Source organism: Haliaeetus albicilla, chromosome 28 (assembly GCF_947461875.1).
Source record: "Haliaeetus albicilla chromosome 28, bHalAlb1.1, whole genome shotgun sequence".
In the NCBI taxonomy this organism is placed as follows: Eukaryota; Metazoa; Chordata; class Aves; order Accipitriformes; family Accipitridae; genus Haliaeetus; species Haliaeetus albicilla.
Window position 1 is genome coordinate 14,976,943 of NC_091510.1, and position 14,761 is coordinate 14,991,703.

The 14,761-nt window shown below is 38.3% G+C and overlaps 1 protein-coding gene across 2 annotated transcripts in view; it reads right to left on the reverse strand.

The window, feature by feature from the left end:
* Nucleotides 1-14,761, reverse strand: part of FRS2 (fibroblast growth factor receptor substrate 2) — a 59,130-nt gene that overhangs the window by 21,577 nt on the left and 22,792 nt on the right. The window lies entirely within an intron of this gene.

Here is a 14,761-nt window from a genome sequence, read left to right on the forward strand (position 1 = left end):
CAGAATCACAGCCTTAGTCACCTCTGCCCAGTTTTCAGAAAATTTAGCCCCTTCACTAATTACTGGGATTTACTTAGTTTACCAATTTCCCTGCTAAAATCTTCAGGACAGAAGAAAGGAAAGAGGGAGCAGAAAGCTTGACCCATCCACCCACCCACTCTGGTGGAATCTTACAGGTAGTCATTAGAAAAATAATAAAATTAAAAATTTTCACAGGCAAGCTACACTAATGCAGGTGTGTTTGCACTAGTATTTACCCTGACCTTTTTCTAACAAAGTTTTAGAGCCTTCACATGGTTTGGCTATCTATAGCAGAGTAGTCTGTTTCGGTTACCTAAGAATGATTCTTAAATGATCTAAATGGAGTTTTTAATGGATAAAAGAAAGCACACAAATTTACAGCACCTAACTTCTTTTAAATGGAAAGCAGTAACAAAATTCTCCAACCAGTTGTTTCCAATTACAAGTTGGCCATTTACTCTGTTTGGGATTTTCTTAAATCTTCCCAGATTGCAAAATATTTACCCAAACTTAAACATACAAGGAGAAGTAGATATTTTCACAGTCACAACCCTAAAAGTTAATCTTTTCAGTTATGTCTACAATGTCAAATTTAGGAGCTGTAATTTCCCGTTCATGAAGCATCAGTGGTGGTTGGGTGCAGTCATGCAAGGAGGGGGAAGGGGTATTTTCTGCTTCTCCCTAACACATTCATTACTGCACTGCAAGGTAAAAATTCCAGGCAAGACAAATCAGGACCAGCACTTATCTAAACCTTGTTAACCGGAGTGAAAGTTAGGAATTGCCATAACCTCCGAAAGATTTATTACTTGGCTTTGTAAAGTAAAACATATCTCTTTCCCTCATAGACTAAGCAGTGGCAACAAGTTATGCTAATCTCTCAAAAGTCAACGAAGACAAGGCATCAGTGTACACACAGTAGATACTTCTTTTTTTTTTTCCTTTTTTTTTTTTTTTTTAAGTCACAGTCAAAAGCTTGTAGAAATTCTAACATTTGCAATTCTGCAGTCTCCCCAGGTTGGGAATGGTCTGAACAACGCGTGCGTTCCCCTTGTGTAAGACAGGCCACATGGACCAGCTGCCATCGTACTCCTCCTTTCGCTCACAATAACTGGTCGCCCCATTAAAGTCGGCTCACAGTTGCAAAGCCAATCTAAAAACTGGCATTAACTTAGTTCTGCATGCTCTGGTTGCAGAATCAAACATTAACTTTGGGGGTTATTTTCTGTACGCGTTAATTCCTAGCACACACCTTTTAAAAATCAGGGAAAGAAAAACCCCAAACCATAGCACGCCTCAGAAGAGGCAGGGACAAGCAAAGGGGCCTTGCCCGTAAACTGATCTTTTGCACGTATTCTTTTCAAATGAAAAAGTGGCCTTTCAAACGACTAGCTGCCACAGTGCTAAATCCTCTGTATGTCTTGCTCTCAGACCTACAAGTAGAGAACAGAAAACATAACTAAAGTGCATTAACATAATTTTAAGGCATTTTATACCGCAACACTGTAGTTCAAATAAAGAAAACCAAACAACCCCAAAAAGATGACTAGGGCCTTTTCCTCCTTCAGAAATTTTGATATCTAGAAAGCCCAATGAATACAGCAGAGTAACTGGAGAAAGGTGCCTGTGTACAGGTTGTTAGCACTCAGGCTGACAAGCACTTGAACCTATTCATTCACTTATTATGAAGCACTTGATAGTATTTTGATCACAGCTAAGCGATATAAACACACACTTATGCTGTCATTTTTCTCTATAACATTCTAAATCACCCTATTTAGAAGACTACAACTATTTTTGAAGTGTCAACATCAACCATTTTCAGAGGCTGATTCTTGTTTTTTATGCTATTTTAAAAAAAATAAAAATAAAAGGATATAATCCCAACCACTAGAACACCGAACTCCTCTGCTCTTTTATTTCCTACTCTTATTTAAAATAATTTCTTAAACAGGTAGAGTAAAAAGTACTATCAAACGCTCTACATTTAACATCAAGCTCTGTGGAAATACAGTCATTATGATAAAAACAAAACCAACAGAAATGCTGTGAGTTTTGGAGGTATATTAAAATTGCAAACTCATTGACAGATAAATCAAAATCAGGAGTATTTAACTTTTTCATTCATTTCTTTAAACAATTCTATTTACCATAGTCAGTGGAATAATATTTTTCAAATTGTTAATTATTTTCAAAAGTTGAAACTGCCTGGCACTTCATATTTCTTTTGTCTTTAATAACAATGCAAGCATGTAACCCTCATGGTTAAACTCTGCCAGTTCCTAAAATACATTTCTCAAAATGTGTTCCCTAACCATTGCCAAGCATTAACCACAGTTTACCTAAGCTTGAAACAAGGTAACCAACCATGCTTTAGACCAACACTGAAATCAATCATTACAATTCAGAAAGCTCAAAAATTAAGTCCATTTAAGATTTTTTTTCAGCTGCACCAGCACTGTAATACTTGAGTATTTCAGAACTATAGAACTGGGTTCTCATAGCTGTTCACTAGCAAAGAAAAAAAAACAAAAAAAATTACATTAAAACTGAAGTTTTATTAACATGCTCTTAAAACAGAAGTTATATGACTGGTTTAACACCTGCTTCTTTCTTAACTTCATAATTAATGCTCAGATCAATGAAATAAACAAAAAAAAAGAAAAAAAACCCAAACAACCAAGGAAGTTAGTTGCACTTGATAGCTTCAGGAGAAATCCTTAAGTTTTTGGAAGGGAGAAGTCCAGTACTTGGGAGGGGAGTGGAGGGAACAGACAATGTAATGGTTGTCATCTGTACGGCGCCTAGGAAGGTTTCAGTATCATAGCTGCCTTCTGTGAAATAAATTCAAGTTATTGTGTAGGGGACAGTGAGAATGACAAACATTTATTTATTTTTAAAAAAACAAGTTCTCGGATATTTTCAAATTCACATTTTCAAATTGTTCTTTAGCTGCAGAGTTTTGTTTGCTAGCTCTTTTCAATTTCATATTACCTGATCACAATAGTGAAAAAGCAGGAGATTAACCTTTTTTTCCTCCCCATTTTGGGTTCTCTTTGGTCTTTGAAAGTTAAAAGTTATTTGGGAACATGAGATACATGTAGAAAAGGACAACCATTACTAAAAAAAAAAAAAAAAAAAAGTATTCTGCTAAAACCAATGTTTGTGGGAGTAAGAAAATTTGGAAGTGGCTAGCACATTTTCTTCCTAAGTTCTTAAAACTTTGAAAGAACAGACTCTACAACCTATTTCAAACTCAAATTGTGCCATGTTTCAATTTAAGTGTGCCACGTAAAAGACACTACCACCAAAGGAAACATTTTTAACTTACACATGAGTTTCCATCCTAGGGTCATCAGTGTTGGGCACATTTCATCATGAAGCATTCTCATCTCAAGACCACACCTCAAGTTTACTTGAAGACCTACAAAAATGGTATCTTTCACAGAAACCGTGACTTTGCAGACAAAATAACCCGTGTAAGGCGGAACACAGTTGAGAGCCAAATTTCTTTGTTCTGTTTGATGGCCGTAACAGCAGTAGGGTCCAGACCTTCCAGGAAAATCCGGAGGCCCCTGGGAAGCTTTCCTAAAGCCTTTACAATTGCCTTGTTGTGGACCTAAACTATATGCCAGATCAGAGCCACGTTTTCCTGTGACACAGTTGAATCTCCCCATATAAACTGCGTCACAGGCAAGCTGTGAGCGGGTTTTTTTTCTTGATGCCCGTTGTGTGAGCCCGTTTGAAATGGGAGAACTTGAGGGTGTCCCCCGCCTCAGCCTCCTCTCCGGTAACAGGATGTAGCCTCAAACTACAAAAGCAAGTGGGAGACAACAAAATGACTTTTTTTCTGAAAACCCATGAAGTCTCCACTAAGAGACATGAAGTTTGTTGTCACTGCAGCTTAAAGGTAGAAATAGCTCTCCACAAAGGATCGTCCCAAGCCCAGAAAGGACTCTTTCTCCTATGCCTTGGAGTTCAGGAATTATCAGAACTGATGGCAATGGCAAATTATTTGTATCTCTATAAAAATATGCACAAATTGTTCAGTATTAAGTAAAACTCCCTCTTCTCCTTTCTCCAAGCATGTTAATGTTGTCACCTCCTATAAAACTCCTTCAAAAATAAATGCTATTCTCCTCAAACCTATAACTTAAGATAGCTAACACTTAAAATATTTTGTGCAGGAACAGACCCATCACATTTCTAGATTTTGCGTCTTACAGATGCATTTTTCTTCTACCTCACCTGGGGTTAAAAAAAAAAAAGTAAATTCTTTACTTCAAGTGGAAAGGTGCAAAGGAAAACCTAGGGAGCATGGAGGAAAGGTGTTTATTATTTAAGTATGACACCAGATTCATCTTGTGTTTTAGGTCACTAACCTGAACACTGTCAATCAGTGCCTTCACCCCACAGAGACTTACCTCTTTCCATTTAGTGTGTAAGAAACAGAGTCCAAATTTTGGTTGTCTCAACAGCATCTAAACTAGACACTAGTAGACATCACAAATTATTTGCTAGGCAACTGAACACACTGAAATAGGAAAAACTAACTTTGATAATTTCCTCTCAAAGTTCAAAATCCGTGGGCCCCAAGTGTTTGGATGTTTACATTTATACAGGGATTCAGACAAGAAGCATCCGTAATTCAGAGCGGCTATTACAGCAACCATCAGTGCACCTACCTGGCACATGCTGCAAGACTAATCTTGCATGACAGGTAACTTGGTGAGAGAGCTGACCTATTCAAAACAAGCAATCTAATTTCATTACAGTTGGATGAGTGGCTTCTTATAGGAATGTTACAGATGTCTTAACACTGATTTCTTTTGAAACAGAAGTTATTTTTAATCTTTTTTATGGCTTTCAGTATATGGAAACAAAATCACTGTCAAACATTTACAGATACAAACCACTCTCTGCAACTTTTTATCTCTTTCCCTGTCCCTCATTTTTCCCTTAAGGACCTATTTTTCCTTATAAACTTTTTACAGAATGATACTAAATAGAAACTGATTTATTTCAGATTTGACATCCTTCATGTTTCATCATTTCCACCCTTGCATACCATGTTAAATATTGCTTGGTATTTGATTACAACTAGTGTATTTATATTTGTTTAACAGTGAATTTTCACCCTGCAAAAATATAAGCAGCAAGGATGGGATGCAATTTATAAAGCAGCCTATTTTTCTAGATCTTTCATGAAGAATACTGAGGACATAATATGTCAAAGGAAAAACATGCTTTAAGAGATACTGCAGGAGTTGTGGATTAAATCCTCTATTTAAAAATTCACCCCAAATGATGGAAAATTTGCATTACCTTTACCAGCCCAAAATCTTCTTATGACAGAACCTGAAGCTTAGATGCTAGCTTTTGAAGAAATCAAGTAACTCCACTCAACTTGTCTTCTGTTTTTCTGTTTGCCCTGTGATGAGCCACACAGCACAGAACCTGCCCCTCCCTGAAGCTCATTCCAGTACATCTTTCTCCTCTTTTAAACTCTCACAATTGGAAATGCTTGAAGAAAGCACAGCCAAATCCCTACGGATACATTATGATAAGTAGTTTTCTCAGCTCAGAGTTTTTGAGCACTGTTGATACTAATGGTTATTCTACGGCATGGAGTAATTTCACCTGGATACTGTCACCCCAGAGATTAAGCACAAACTGAGAGTTTAAATCTGAGCATTTCAGGTTATACATAGACAATTTCTAAGTAACTCATTACATCCTCTGCTCATTAACCAGACTTGTCACTACAGCAAGACAGCTTTAATTTTTCCGCACAAAACAATTTTGTATTAAAGTGGAAGTCCTACAGGCACTTGAGACAGCAAACAGACCAACAAACAGAGGAACCAACTTACCACATAGGAAAAATGTTACTGAGTAAAATAATGATTGTTTTATTGCCACTTTATTCCTTCCAGAAGATAGGTGAAGAAGGCTGAAATGGTACTGCAACCAGTCCTTTGAGTTTTGCTGGTAGCCGAATACTGCCCATCCCGTAACTGGCTAATACAACGGATTAAATGGATAACCAATTTATCTGATGTGGCAAATCCTGCATCTTCAGCGTCATGATGTAATTCATGGTGGCAAATTCTATATGATTTAAGAATCCTGGTATCCTACTTAGGACTTAAAATAGCCCATACTTTGACCTTCTATTTACTTTGGCTAGCATATCTTCACTACCATGAAGCCAAGTTCTTGCAATTGGAAAACAAAACTTAGGTTTCTGGAACACGGGACTCCCACGTACCAGACCTCACATGCACATAAGAGATGTAGCACCGAAATAAAGCATTTGCCCTGAACTAGTAATTACTGAGTGTGGTCAGCTCCAAGAGCCTCGTTCCCCCAATGGTCACAAAAAGGACCTCTTCACTTTATAATTATTTGGAAAAAAAATAAAAGATTTCTGTACATCAGCAAAGACTGACTAATTCACTTCAATGTTTGGAGACAGAACAGACGTAAGAGGTGCCAAAGCTGGAATGTTCTCCCGTGGAAACACAGCAGTTTAAAGGGAAACGAGTGTTCAGCAGAACAGGAAGAAACCCCTGAGAAATACAGCAAAAAGGGCACGAAACGCTCTCCTTGGCTGCACACACATGCCACCATCCTTCAGATCAACTCCTCTTCTTTCAGGTGTCCTGGAAGACTCTTGCCTTGCACAGTCTGACAAACCATGACGTAACAACAATTCACCCCCAAACAGTGAATACATTTTGGGGAAAAGGCATTTTAATAGTAAAGCAAGCTGAACTAAGGTCAGACATAATCCCTGCCCTTCATCCACTTGGCAATGATTATTAAGAAAATTAATATTGAAGGTGTCTAAGTACTAGAAGGATGAAAAAGCAGCAGTGCTAAGAAACCATAACAGAGTTAAAGACGACAATGAAGGAGATCCAAGAAGAAACTAAACATGCTGAGAAAGAGTTTGGTGCCGCTGGCTGCAATTATGGAAAACAAACTATGAACGGTAGAGGTGAAGTTGCAGAATCTAGCTTATAACTTTGCTTATGCTAACAGGTGGAGTTTTACCTCAAGATTTTTATTAAATGAGCATGTTGTCAGACTTACGGTTAAAATACAGTAATAAATGCACGCTCCTTTTCTCTCTTTAGCCCTTTCCAAAGGAAAAAAAACAAAACCAAAAAACAAAAACCAAAAAACAAAACTGGCAAAACCCAAGCTAAACTGTAAAGCCTTCTGGCTCCTATGAAAACAAAATTATTACAACCACACACAAGCTTCAGCACACAAGGTTGCCATTTCGGCGCGCCGCCCTCAGAGTCCTCTTTGAACAGGCGGCGAGGAGGCTGATGCAGGATCGCACCGGGAACTCGCCCTTTCAGCAGCATTCCTCCATCGGCACCTCCTGCTGCTGCCAACCGCCTGCTCCTCAAACTCGCAGGAGGCTTTCTTTTCTTTTCTTACTCCTCTTTAACACGCAAAGCGTCACAACTCGGATCTGTTTTGCTATGTGTGTTTCAGTGTATTGGGATTCAAAGTGATCAGCAACTTTTTACTTCTTCCCCCTCACCCCACGCTGCCTTGGTGCTATATAAAAATACCCAATAGCATTTAAAAAACAAACAAAACAAACAAACAAAAAAAAAACATAAAGAAAAGCAAATTAGGAGCCTTGTTGGTTTGTTTAAATTCAGGACTGCCAACTGATCTTGAAGAGTCATTATGTAAAACTTTGAAATGGCATGTTAGTATTAAATTAATTCTCTACAGTTCTCCTTAAAAGTGATCATTTTATCAAAATGCTCATATTTAGGTTAGTTAGTTAAATATTTGTTGGAACACTGTTCATCGGTAATTCCTTAAAAAACCATGCTCGTTCTGACAGAAAAGCTCTTATATTCACTACAATTACAGTAGAACTGAAGATTAAAGACCAACTCTAACAGCTGAGTTAGACGAGCAGAGAGAACTGCAGCAGGCAGCAATGCTGTGCCAACACTTAAATACTTCATGACATTTAAGACTGATTCATGTGACACCGATTCTATGCCTCTCCACTTCGCTCCAGCATGACATTTTAAGACCCACATTCCCTTACCCTGAGGTGCGGCACCCCGTATTTTGGCCTATCCTAACGCGACATAAAAGGCGGTCACACATTTCATCCAGGTACTAGGTTGACACAGCTGTTCTAGTCAATAGGTGCATATGGATATATACACGCAGCATTAAATGGAGTTTCAAATCTTCACTTCAGCACATTTTGAAAACTCTAGGTCTTTAATGAACATGTATCTTGAACTGGAGCATACAAGCTGTTTGCTCCACCATCCCCATTAATCCTTCTGAGGATGTGCGACAACGTTCCTTGCTCTATTCTTTAATCGCTCTCCAAAAAGCGATCCTCTTACTCTAAACTTCCAGAGAAACAAGACTTGTATTTTACTTGGTATCATTTTTAAAACAACTTACACACATGCAAATATTTTTCATTTTCTTACTAAAACAATTTCTCCAGATCCACACCACCATATTGTTTTCTGTGAATGTCTGCCAGATTAACTACATCCTTGTAAAAGAAACAGCCAGAACATCAAACTCCAAACCGCGACATTAGGTTAAACAAGCAAGCACTACTACATTCTTTTATTCTTGGAAATTCTGAATCTCCTAAAAATGTCCTCTGAGGAACAGCATATACAAAAAGCATCGTTTTTATACAACAATAAAACAGCAGAAATGGGACAGAAGTTTTAAGCATCAGTGCTATGGAAAAGCTTTTTGGATATAGGATCAAGGCGAAAGGCAAGGAGATGGGAAAATAAAGTAGAAGGCTACAACAATTAAGTTGAGTAATGGGGCCTAAGAGGAAGAGAGAATCTAGCTTGATTCTTGAAAAGGATGCCTGGCTTGAAACTGTTTAAATAGTGAGTCAGCTCTCCAATATTTAACCACAAATGCCTCCTAAAACTTGAGGCCCACAGCTCTTGCCAAGTCTTCAAAGCCAGCAAAGTGCCAAATTTTGTAATTAACTAAATGGCATTGAGTTTATATTTTGTAATATTTTAATCTCTGAAACATCATTCATTCAAACATTTCAGGAAAGGTTAAGTTTTGCTTTTATGTTTTTTGACGTGTTTTACATAGTCTTCTAATATATTAATAGAAACAACAATGAAAAGCCTGCAAGGTCTTTCTTACAGAAATGTTTAAGCAAATTCAGTAAAATGTTATCAAAACTAAGACCATGCCACTGTGTTTTATAAAAATAAATAGATAAATAGAGTGTCAGTATGTATTCTCAAGATGTGCCTTTCATCATCCATCCATCGGTTCCTCTTTTGATATCAGCAAGTTCTTAGCACTTTCCACTGCTGAATCTCTTAAGTCAACTTCTATGCAACTAAGTAACTACAACATCTTCTATAGTTTTGAGTACTCCTTCGTTAGTGACTTAACACACTCCTTATTAGTCTAGCTGATCCCTAAAAATTATTTTCCTGTTTGAGATGGAAGTTACCAAAAACTGTAGTTTGAGCTACCTGTACATTGGAGAGCAAAGTTCCATTAAATTAAAAATCTTTCTTCTTAGTACTTTACACCTAACACAGCTAAAAGGTCTATTTCCTTGTATTATATTTTCATTTTTTTAAAAAAGCTCCTTTTTGGGTCTTATAAATTGTTTCCTTCTTGAACATTGCTGAAACACTACAGAAATTTCTGTAATGGCCTAGAACTCTCAATATAGAGCCCTACAAAGCTTTATTCTGTTGGATAACTATTATACCACATTAGACAACTGCTGTCCAATGTTAACAACACGCAGCATTTTCTTTTAGGAACGACTGAACATACCTTTCTACAGAATCCGTAGTGAATGGTATGCTTTATATAAATCTCTTCCTAATATTGTAAAGATCTGTAAAAGTAATATTAGAAGGATATTCAACATGAATGGAAAGGTGGGTTTTTGTGTGTGCATGTGTGTGTCAGTGTCTACACACCAGAACAAGCAGCAGAACGAAGATGAAAGCTTAGTTTGTCCTGATAAGGAAGGGCACCATTCCCACAACAGTGCTCCCAGCAGTAAGGCCGGTTCTCCGACCAGACCACAGCACAGCCCACTTGCCAGCAGAAGACCCTGCAGCCTAACACCAGAAGGATACTGAGGTTGCATCACACTGCATATATTGTTCCTTTTCCTGTTAGCGCATTCTCAAAACAGACTATTGACACGTATTTAAAACATGTATTTAAAAAAAAAAAAAAAAAAGGAAAAATCGGACAATAATCAGCTGCCTCTCCTAAGATTTATGGGAGCTGAAGATTGAGAAAAACCACACCACGCCACCTGAAGATGGTTAAAAGATCATCCAAAAATCAGGTTGGCATCACCAGTCAATAAGGGCCCAAGATGTCATGAGGATTTGACATATTTTTTTTCTTGTCCTGTGTCACTCACAAGGGATCCTGGCTAAACCACTTGGGCACAAGTCTTGCTGCTTGTTGAGCAAGTGGACACAAGAGTGCAAGCAAATGAAATCTGTCAGAGAATGAGTGTCAAGTAACTGAGAGCTCAGAGAAACAAATACCACCTTGCCCCACGGTAGCATCTTGTGCTGAGTTTTGTTATACCATTCTACCTATAGAGAGCAACTAATTTTACTTTTTATTAGTACTGTAAAATAATTGTCATAGAACCACTGGTTTCATTACAAAGTTAGCTTGAGTAACCATTTGCTCTCTTTCACTTTTCAAAATAATGGATTGTACCTAAGAATACACACATGGCTTGCAAACCCAGCCACATTTTCAAATTCCTCAATACCAACAGTTGTGGACCTCATGTTTGCTATTATTTATGTATTCCCCCTCACGCCCCTGGGACACCTTTCTAAATCTCTGTTACCAACTATATCTTCATTACCTGGAAGAGTATGGCCTGGGGTGAGATGATTCGAGATGGTGGGAAATGAAAAAAATCCCACTTGATTCTTCTTTTTGTAAGACTCACCTCTTCCCAAGACATTACTGAAACCTCTTCAGGCATTTTATTGTCCCAAATTTGTAGTTTGAAAGACTGTTTGTACAGTGACAGTGCCCATTTTGAAGAACAGAAGTCTACAATAAAATGAAGCTTCCCTCACCAAAAAAGTCACATATACTTTTATTTAAACAAGTCCTTCCAAAAGATTCCTTCCATTAACAAGTTTGACTAGGTGTCATTTAGAAAATAATTTCTGTGGAAGGTTTTTAGGATTAAACTGTTGACTGCGTGTCACATGACATAAGCATGGGTACCTTCAACTACACAGAAAAGTCACGTTCACCTTATTGTACTGAAATTATCACCTGTTAATCATAAGCGGTAGATAATCTTTAAGGATACAGAAATAATCTTTCTGGATTCTCGTCTTGATAACAGATGCATGTTTTCTAATCAACAACTATGATGCCTGAACATGTGCAGGACATGCTCTCACACAGCAGTCATATCCAAGATTGGGACTCCTAAGTACATATGAAAACTCAGCTATAATCCCCTCTGAACAAGCATAAGTGTGACACAACTCAGTTTAAAAAACAAAAAATTAAAAGCTTAAGAAGTGCATTGAACTTTCCTGGTACTGGGACAGTAGCCTTAAGTTTCAGCCTCAGACAAACCTCACACACCTTCACCCCACCATGGCTACGGGGAATTCTGAGTGCTGTACAGTGTCAAATATTTCCTGAAATACTGTAGCCCTCAAAGCCTTCCCATAGATTTTTTGTTTCTCTACCAGCTCCATTCAGTAGTAGTCTCTATAGACGAGTGCACACTGGCTTTATGTTTCTGTATTTTGTGAGTGAATCTTTTGTGCTGCAAACTTCTGCAACTTCTAGATATTAAGAATGAGGTTGATGTAGTTTAAAATACCACACTAAAACTTCAAACACTCTTGCATATGGAAAACAAGCTGATTTGGTTTATAGCTAGCATGGACAAGCTTGTCCTTGCCCATCCATTCTGCTAGCATCTGATGGCTATATTGAATGCCTATTTTCTCTCATAAAGGATTAATTCTAGAGACTGCTGAAGATGCCAAGACTTTATTACCATTACTAGCCATGACTACGTCAAAGCAGCACCCACAGCACCCTTTGGAAATTATATCAATTCCACAACAGGGTCTCATTTTTACTTGGGATGAAAGCCTCCAAAATTTACCCTCCACAGCCACACAATTTATTTTTTTCTGATGAATTCCACAGTGGAAAACATACATTGAAGGTGTGAGGGGGACACTAACCAACATGTGTGCTCCTAGGGTACATTACATTAATTCTTCATAATTATATTATACTCTCTTTCATCAGTAACACTACTCAAACAGATCACACTCTCATTATGCTGTGCCAGCTGTGCTTTTTAATGGATATTTAAGTACCACCACTTGGTAGAGTACGTTAGCTCACTAGGTACAAACAGTAGCTTTTCTGTTACATTTTTTATTATTAAACTTCAAAAAGGCCTTGCAAACAAGAAACCGAAATAAACGTACTACTGATGCTCTGAAAGCCCTGCAGACCTCCACAGGAGTTGCCAATTCTGAAGTACTCTTGACGTTAACTGGTTTACTGGCTAACGCAGACAAGTTGTCTCCTTTATGAAGAGTCCCTATTCATATACCAGCCACCGCATCTCCTAAACCAGCATTCCTCAAACTGAAGTCCACAAGCTCAAGGCTCATTTCACCTTCCCATCCCTCCTACTCTGCCCCCCAGTTCGAGCAGCATTTTGCAGGAGGCGATGGGGAATTGCAAGGGTGCCAGGGGAGCAGAGGGGAGGAAGGGATTGCCGAAACCAGGCAGGGGTAACGTAGTGTGGAGGGACAAGCAGGCAGTGCAGAGAGCAGGATGGCAAGGCTGCTTAGAAATACACGCAGCCACCTTTCAGGAGGTCGCACTCCTGCTGTCCGGAGGCTACACAATAACACAGGTTGGAGGTACAGCCACGGGCTCTCCTGCTGCTCCTGACCACAGGTGAGCTCTGGCTCTCATCGGTCTCCATGGTGAGCTGCTTCATGGAGCAAGGCCAGCAGAAAATGTATTTGTGGAAGGTTACGTTTCAGCCAGTTTAGCTTCCTGAGCTGCCTCCCTGCTGGCCTGGTGACAGAGCTGGCACAACTGAGAGAAGGCAGGAATGTGCAGGGGAGCAGGACCACAGCTAGCTGTGTGCTTGGCTCACCTGGGACTCCAAGCCATACCCAGATCACAGCTTCGTTAGCACAACTTGACCACAGATAAATTCACTTACGTTCCTCCCTCCAGCTAATATGTACATCTCTGCCTAAATGTATGCAAAATATCATTTATTGCTACTGAGAAATAAAACACAAACAAAAAACTAATAAGAAAACCCCATACCCACCTGAATTTCAGCTACCTCAGGTTTTATTTTCTTGAAATGTTTCTTCAGTTACCCATCACTTCCAAACGTCAGTATGTCGCTCATAACTGGGGCTAAAAATATCTGGGTTAAAAATAATCATTATTTTCCTTACCTAGCTAATTTTTAATCTGGACCAGCTTCCTGATCAGGTTCACCCCATCACAAGTAAGAGGGTGGCACTGTTTATACCAACAGCACCACAAAGAGAAATGCTCTTTGAAACTACGCCCACAGATACACCTTTGTAGTTACTCTACTCGGTGCTGCAGTTAAATAATCAATCACACCTTATTGTCAATGAAAAGTCACAGAAAACCTGGAGGAAAGGACAGAACACAGAAGAATTCAGCTTTAGGCAGTTTTGTGGTTGTTTTTTTTGTTTGGTTGGTTGGGGTTTTTTTTAACAGAAACATTTTAAAAGTTACAATTCTGACCCATCCATGGGACTTGCAGCTTAATTTTAAAGCAGGTGCAACAAGCAAAATGGATACCATCCCAACCCAACAATTTTCTAGAAGAGGACAGATAACTTTAGTTACATAGTTTAAACAGCCAATTTGCTGCTTCCGAGTATTAGAAGTCTGCTCAAAGATGATAAAAAAACTAATCGTTCACAGATTCCACAACTACAGCATTTTGTGAGTGAAAACTCGGTGGTCTTTAGCAAAACAGCACAATTTGTGTAAAGACATGGGTTGTAAAATGTTTTGGCATAAAACCCAGTTAAACAACAAGCCCATAAAGCCTGCTGGCATGCACTTGGACAAGAACGGAAAGAAAACAAAAATCTATTCTAATTCACTCAATTCTAAGAATTAGATTTGTATTTCAAATTTAGTATTAATTTATATGATTCAACATCTTAAACTAGACTTCAAGTGCAGATGAATGCAAGTTTAAAACAAATCCCAACAGATATTTGACTTACCAAGTCCCTTCTAGATTTACTCTCTAGGTGAAAACTCAAAGCAGTAAAATACCTATATAGTAAGTACTGACTTTCCTTGTTAAGTTTCTCTACTCCAGCTTACTAGCATTTCTGCAGTGAACTATATATTTTAACGATTATTTTTTTTTTTAAGTAAGGGAAATTGCTTGTTACCATTGTTAATATTCAAACTCCTGTAAAGTAGTTAAAGGAGCTTCTCACCTCCCACAACACATTTCAACTGCTCAGGAAAGGCCAGGGAAGGATATACAAAAAGTCTAAATCAGCTAAACTGAACCACCACTGTCCACAGAGAGGATTTGTTTTTACTGGTTATCATAACAAATTACAGCCATTTAAAAGAGCTATTTAATAAATATTTTATAAGC